The sequence below is a fragment of the Ambystoma mexicanum genome, assembly GCF_040938575.1.
Source record: "Ambystoma mexicanum isolate Mex_15411 chromosome 12 unlocalized genomic scaffold, UKY_AmexF1_1 Mex_chr12_unloc.1, whole genome shotgun sequence".
NCBI lineage: Eukaryota > Metazoa > Chordata > Amphibia > Caudata > Ambystomatidae > Ambystoma > Ambystoma mexicanum.
This window is the reverse complement of record NW_027182322.1, coordinates 3,144,239-3,151,937: the sequence shown is the minus strand read 5'-3', so window position 1 is coordinate 3,151,937 and position 7,699 is coordinate 3,144,239. Positions and strand designations below refer to the sequence as shown.

Here is a 7,699-nt window from a genome sequence, read left to right as displayed (position 1 = left end):
CTTATCCCCAGTCACTTATTTAAGATCTCAATAATCAAGTCAGAATCCAAATGAAAGTCATCAAAGTGGAGCCAATTAGAAATAATATAGTTACACAAACCTGGCAATGGTGTGGCAGCCAGGGCCGATAATGGCCCGCCAGCCTGAGAGCAGGAAAGTGTGAGAGCAGTGATGGTCTTGTGAGAGTTTACAGCTGTTATTGACCCTGTCCCCTTCCATTGCAGAGTTTTCTCCCTATAAGAAGTGCAGAGGCTCCCTCCGGGGTGCTAATAGTACATTTATTTTTTTGCACAGGAGAAGTGCTCTTCGCCAATTGCACGTGCCAAATCACCCGAAGGCCACCACCATAAAATTCAGGCATTCATGTTCATGCGTCCTCCATGTTATGTCCTCATAAAGGGATGCATGTTCATGATGACTCCATGTCACACCTGCATACAAGGATGCATGTTCATGCCGCCTCGTTCTCTTGGCTTCATACAGGGATTTTATCTCCTCCCTGTCTCACCCTCATGCAGGGATGCATGACCAATGCTCCTTCCCTTCTCGCCCGCATACAATGATGCACGTTCATGTCTTCTCGTTCTATCGGCTTCATACGGGGATTTTATCTCCTCCCTGTCTCACCCTCAGGAAGGGATGCATGACCAATGCTCCTTCCCGTCTCGCCCGCATACATGGATGCACGTTCACGCCTCCTCCTTCTCTCGGCTTCATACGGGGATCATATCTCCTCCCTGTCTCACCCTCATGCAGGGATGCATGACCAATGCTCCTTCCTGTCTCGCCCGCATACATGGATGCACGTTCACGCCTCCTCCTTCTCTCGGCTTCATACGGGATCATATCTCCTCCCTGTCTCACCCTCATGCAGGGATGCATGACCAATGCTCCTTCCCTTCTCGCCTGCATACATGGATGCACATTCACGCCTCCTCCTTCTCTCGGCTTCATACGGGGATCATATCTCCTCCCTGTCTCACCCTCATGCAGGGATGCATGACCAACGCTCCTTCCTGTCTCGCCCGCATACATGGATGCACGCTCACGCCTCCTCCTTCTCTCGGCTTCATACGGGGATCATATCTCCTCCCTGTCTCACCCTCATGCAGGGATGCATGACCAATGCTCCTTCCCTTCTCGCCTGCATACATGGATGCACGTTCACGCCTCCTCCTTCTCTCGGCTTCATACGGGGATCATATCTCCTCAATGTCTCACCCTCACTTCCAACATGTGTAACTTCTTGTTCTCTTTGACGTCTGGGGCATGGGTGGCTACTGCACAGCTCTAGATGTCGCCCACCTGCAAGGTGCTATGGAAAGCACTTTTCCACATTGGACGTGCTATATTAACCCCCTCTCCCCAAATACAATAAAAATAAAGAAATATATGTGCTTCCATAATGTCTACCTTCTAATGTTTCATATGTGTAAGCACATTGTCCTCCTCCTGACCACATTCTAAAACTATGTGCAAATTGTTCCTTCCATAAACTGTCACTTCCTTGGCCCTTTATTTATAATGACTGTTATACTCTCTCTCTTTCCGCCAAAGTATAAAAAAGCCTAGCACACCTCATGATTGGACTAAGAAATTCCTGTCATTTAGTTGGAAATGATTTTCCCATTATCCCCAAAAACTCCTCACTGTGTCTAAGAACGCTTTTTTTCACAGGACAATACAGATCAGATTGACTTGAAAGGTCCTTTCACGCGACTACAGAACGCCTCTCATTCCACTCAAAGATACGCCAGTGCCTACAATAGCCTAGGACTAGACTATGAGTCCCAATGTAGAAAGACCACAAGTCCACAGATATGCCTGTTTATTTAAACATCTGTATTATCATCAGCGTGTGACTGTAAAGGAGGGACCTTGCGCTCTCTGTAACGCGCACCATTGGCAACATCAGTTAAATGTCGTTGGTTCAATCCCTCGCGGATGTTGTTTTTATTCCCATTTGTAACTGGGAAATACTGTCGCTGCAATACATATGTCTTAATCAAGCTAGTGGTTATTGACGTAAATGGCAGTGTTATAATGTTTCATGTACTGCAAATGTCACCACATAATGCGCTCTTAATTAGATTTGGTTGAAATACATTACAGTCACCCATGAAAAAGTGTGCAGAGAGCATTAAAGAAACAAAAGGTTCATAACAGTAACAGGACATATCGAATTGTTTCAGTCCTCCACAGAGATTGCCAATGTATTAATGGAAATTCTAAAATATCTGCCCAACTGCCGTGACATTGCCTCACCGCAATGCCGTGACTCGGATTCGAACCGAGGTTGCTGCGGCCACAACGCAGAGTACTAACCACTATACGATCACGGCGAACTACTTGGGCTGCTACAATGTGACGTTCCACCTCTATCATAAGCTGTACTCCATCTGTGATGTCATGACTCATGTTTGAATTAAAGGTTGGTTGTGATGTTATCCATGAGAATAAGTGGACACCTGATCCCCAGTCACTTATTTAAGATCTCAATAATCAAGTCAGAATCCAAATGAAAGTCATCAAAGTGGAGCCAATTAGAAATAATATAGTTACACAAACCTGGCAATGGTGCGGCAGCCAGGGCCGATAATGGCCCGCCAGCCTGAGAGCAGGAAAGTGTGAGAGCAGTGATGGTCTTGTGAGAGTTTACAGCTGTTATTGACCCTGTCCCCTTCCATTGCAGAGTTTTCTCCCTATAAGAAGTGCAGAGGCTCCCTCCGGGGTGCTAATAGTACATTTATTTTTTTGCACAGGAGAAGTGCTCTTCACCAATTGCATGTGCCAAATCACCCGAAGGCCACCACCATAAAATTCAGGCATTCATGTTCATGCGTCCTCCATGTTATGTCCTTATAAAGGGATGCATGTTCATGATGACTCCATGTCACACCTGCATAGAAGGATGCATGTTCATGCCGCCTCGTTCTCTTGGCTTCATACAGGGATTTTATCTCCTCCCTGTCTCACCCTCACGCAGGGATGCATGACCAATGCTCCTTCCCTTCTCGCCCGCATACAATGATGCACGTTCATGTCTTCTCGTTCTCTCGGCTTCATACAGGGATTTTATCTCCTCCCTGTCTCACCCTCAGGAAGGGATGCATGACCAATGCTCCTTCCCGTCTCGCCCGCATACATGGATGCACGTTCACGCCTCCTCCTTCTCTCGGCTTCATACGGGGATCATATCTCCTCCCTGTCTCACCCTCATGCAGGGATGCATGACCAATGCTCCTTCCTGTCTCGCCCGCATACATGGATGCACGTTCACGCCTCCTCCTTCTCTCGGCTTCATACGGGGATCATATCTCCTCCCTGTCTCACCCTCATGCAGGGATGCATGACCAATGCTCCTTCCCTTCTCACCTGCATACATGGATGCACATTCACGCCTCCTCCTTCTCTCGGCTTCATACGCGATCATATCTCCTCCCTGTCTCACCCTCATGCAGGGATGCATGACCAACGCTCCTTCCTGTCTCGCCCGCATACATGGATGCACGTTCACGCCTCCTCCTTCTCTCGGCTTCATACGGGGATCATATCTCCTCCCTGTCTCACCCTCATGCAGGGATGCATGACCAATGCTCCTTCCCTTCTTGCCTGCATACATGGATGCACATTCACGCCTCCTCCTTCTCTCGGCTTCATACGGGGATCATATCTCCTCAATGTCTCACCCTCACTTCCAACATGTGTAACTTCTTGTTCTCTTTGACGTCTGGGGCATGGGTGGCTACTGCACAGCTCTAGATGTCGCCCACCTGCAAGGTGCTATGGAAAGCACTTTTCCACATTGGACGTGCTATATTAACCCCCTCTCCCCAAATACAATAAAAATAAAGAAATATATGTGCTTCCATAATGTCTACCTTCTAATGTTTCATATGTGTAAGCACATTGTCCTCCTCCTGACCACATTCTAAAACTATGTGCAAATTGTTCCTTCCATAAACTGTCACTTCCTTGGCCCTTTATTTATAATGACTGTTATACTCTCTCTCTTTCCGCCAAAGTATAAAAAAGCCTAGCACACCTCATGATTGGACTAAGAAATTCCTGTCATTTAGTTGGAAATGATTTTCCCATTATCCCCAAAAACTCCTCACTGTGTCTAAGAACGCTTTTTTTCACAGGACAATACAGATCAGATTGACTTGAAAGGTCCTTTCACGCGACTACAGAATGCCTCTCATTCCACTCAAAGATACGGCGGTGCCTACAATAGCCTAGGACTAGACTATGAGTCCCAATGTAGAAAGACCACAAGTCCACAGATATGCCTGTTTATTTAAACATCTGTATTATCATCAGCGTGTGACTGTAAAGGCGGGACCTTGCGCTCTCTGTAACGCGCTCCATTGGCAACATCAGTTAAATGTCGTTGGTTCAATCCCTCGCGGATGTTGTTTTTATTCCCATTTGTAACTGGGAAATACTGTCGCTGCAATACATATGTTTTAATCAAGCTAGTGGTTATTGACGTAAATGGAAGTGTTATAATGTTTCATGTACTGCAAATGTCACCACATAATGCGCTCTTAATTAGATTTGGTTGAAATACATTACAGTCACCCATGAAAAAGTGTGCAGAGAGCATTAAAGAAACAAAAGGTTCATAACTGTAACAGGACATATCGAATTGTTTCAGTCCTCCACAGAGATTGCCAATGTATTAATGGAAATTCTAAAATATCTGCCCAACTGCCGTGACATTGCCTCACCGCAATCCTGTGACTCGGATTCGAACCGAGGTTGCTGTGGCCACAACGCAGAGTACTAACCACTATACGATCACGGCGAGCTACTTGGGCTGCTACAATGTGACGTTCCACCTCTATCATAAGCTGTACTCCATCTGTGATGTCATGACTCATGTTTGAATTAAAGGTTGGTTGTGATGTTATCCATGAGAATAAGTGGACACCTGATCCCCAGTCACTTATTTAAGATCTCAATAATCAAGTCAGAATCCAAATGAAAGTCATCAAAGTGGAGCCAATTAGAAATAATATAGTTACACAAACCTGGCAATGGTGCGGCAGCCAGGGCCGATAATGGCCCGCCAGCCTGAGAGCAGGAAAGTGTGAGAGCAGTGATGGTCTTGTGAGAGTTTACAGCTGTTATTGACCCTGTCCCCTTCCATTGCAGAGTTTTCTCCCTATAAGAAGTGCAGAGGCTCCCTCCGAGGTGCTAATAGTACATTTTTTTTTTTGCACAGGAGAAGTGCTCTTCGCCAATTGCACGTGCCAAATCACCCGAAGGTCACCACCATAAAATTCAGGCATTCATGTTCATGCGTCCTCCATGTTATGTCCTTATAAAGGGATGCATGTTCATGATGACTCCATGTCACACCTGCATACAAGGATGCATGTTCATGCCGCCTCGTTCTCTTGGCTTCATACAGGGATTTTATCTCCTCCCTGTCTCACCCTCATGCAGGGATGCAAGACCAATGCTCCTTCCCTTCTCGCCCGCATACAATGATGCACGTTCATGTCTTCTCGTTCTCTCGGCTTCATACGGTGATTTTATCTCCTCCCTGTCTCACCCTCAGGAAGGGATGCATGACCAATGCTCCTTCCCGTCTCGCCCGCATACATGGATGCACGTTCACGCCTCCTCCTTCTCTCGGCTTCACACGGGGATCATATCTCCTCCCTGTCTCACCCTCATGCAGGGATGCATGACCAATAATCCTTCCTGTCTCGCCCGCATACATGGATGCACGTTCACGCCTCCTCCTTCTCTCGGCTTCATACGGGGATCATATCTCCTCCCTGTCTCACCCTCATGCAGGGATGCATGACCAATGCTCCTTCCCTTCTCGCCTGCATACATGGATGCACGTTCACGCCTCCTCCTTCTCTCGGCTTCATACGGGGATCATATCTCCTCCCTGTCTCACCCTCATGCAGGGATGCATGACCAACGCTCCTTCCTGTCTCGCCCGCATACATGGATGCACGTTCACGCCTCCTCCTTCTCTCGGCTTCATACAGGGATCATATCTCCTCCCTGTCTCACCCTCATGCAGGGATGCATGACCAATGCTCCTTCCCTTCTCGCCTGCATAAATGGATGCACGTTCACGCCTCCTCCTTCTCTCGGCTTCATACGGGGATCATATCTCCTCAATGTCTCACCCTCACTTCCAACATGTGTAACTTCTTGTTCTCTTTGACGTCTGGGGCATGGGTGGCTACTGCACAGCTCTAGATGTCGCCCACCTGCAAGGTGCTATGGAAAGCACTTTTCCACATTGGACGTGCTATATTAACCCCCTCTCCCCAAATACAATAAAAATAAAGAAATATATGTGCTTCCATAATGTCTACCTTCTAATGTTTCATATGTGTAAGCACATTGTCCTCCTCCTGACCACATTCTAAAACTATGTGCAAATTGTTCCTTCCATAAACTGTCACTTCCTTGGCCCTTTATTTATAATGACTGTTATACTCTCTCTCTTTCCGCCAAAGTATAAAAAAGCCTAGCACACCTCATGATTGGACTAAGAAATTCCTGTCATTTAGTTGGAAATGATTTTCCCATTATCCCCAAAAACTCCTCACTGTGTCTAAGAACGCTTTTTTTCACAGGACAATACAGATCAGATTGACTTGAAAGGTCCTTTCACGCGACTACAGAATGCCTCTCATTCCACTCAAAGATACGGCGGTGCCTACAATAGCCTAGGACTAGACTATGAGTCCCAATGTAGAAAGACCACAAGTCCACAGATATGCCTGTTTATTTAAACATCTGTATTATCATCAGCGTGTGACTGTAAAGGCGGGACCTTGCGCTCTCTGTAACGCGCTCCATTGGCAACATCAGTTAAATGTCGTTGGTTCAATCCCTCGCGGATGTTGTTTTTATTCCCATTTGTAACTGGGAAATACTGTCGCTGCAATACATATGTTTTAATCAAGCTAGTGGTTATTGACGTAAATGGAAGTGTTATAATGTTTCATGTACTGCAAATGTCACCACATAATGCGCTCTTAATTAGATTTGGTTGAAATACATTACAGTCACCCGATGAAAAAGTGTGCAAAGAGCATTAAAGAAACAAAAGGTTCATAACAGTAACAGGACATATCGAATTGTTTCAGTCCTCCACAGAGATTGCCAATGTATTAATGGAAATTCTAAAATATCTGCCCAACTGCCGTGACATTGCCTCACCGCAATCCTGTGACTCGGATTCGAACCGAGGTTGCTGTGGCCACAACGCAGAGTACTAACCACTATACGATCACGGCGAGCTACTTGGGCTGCTACAATGTGACGTTCCACCTCTATCATAAGCTGTACTCCATCTGTGATGTCATGACTCATGTTTGAATTAAAGGTTGGTTGTGATGTTATCCATGAGAATAAGTGGACACCTGATCCCCAGTCACTTATTTAAGATCTCAATAATCAAGTCAGAATCCAAATGAAAGTCATCAAAGTGGAGCCAATTAGAAATAATATAGTTACACAAACCTGGCAATGGTGCGGCAGCCAGGGCCGATAATGGCCCGCCAGCCTGAGAGCAGGAAAGTGTGAGAGCAGTGATGGTCTTGTGAGAGTTTACAGCTGTTATTGACCCTGTCCCCTTCCATTGCAGAGTTTTCTCCCTATAAGAAGTGCAGAGGCTCCCTCCGGGGTGCTAATAGTACATTTATTTTTTTGCACA

The 7,699-nt window shown here is 46.2% G+C and overlaps 1 non-coding gene across 1 annotated transcript; it reads right to left on the bottom strand.

Annotated features, from left to right (window-relative positions):
- Positions 1-2,270: 2,270 nt before the first annotated feature.
- Positions 2,271-2,342, bottom strand: TRNAH-GUG (transfer RNA histidin (anticodon GUG)). Its single transcript has one exon. It is a non-coding gene; the product is annotated as a tRNA-His (tRNA).
- Between the last annotated feature and the right edge of the window lie 5,357 nt (positions 2,343-7,699).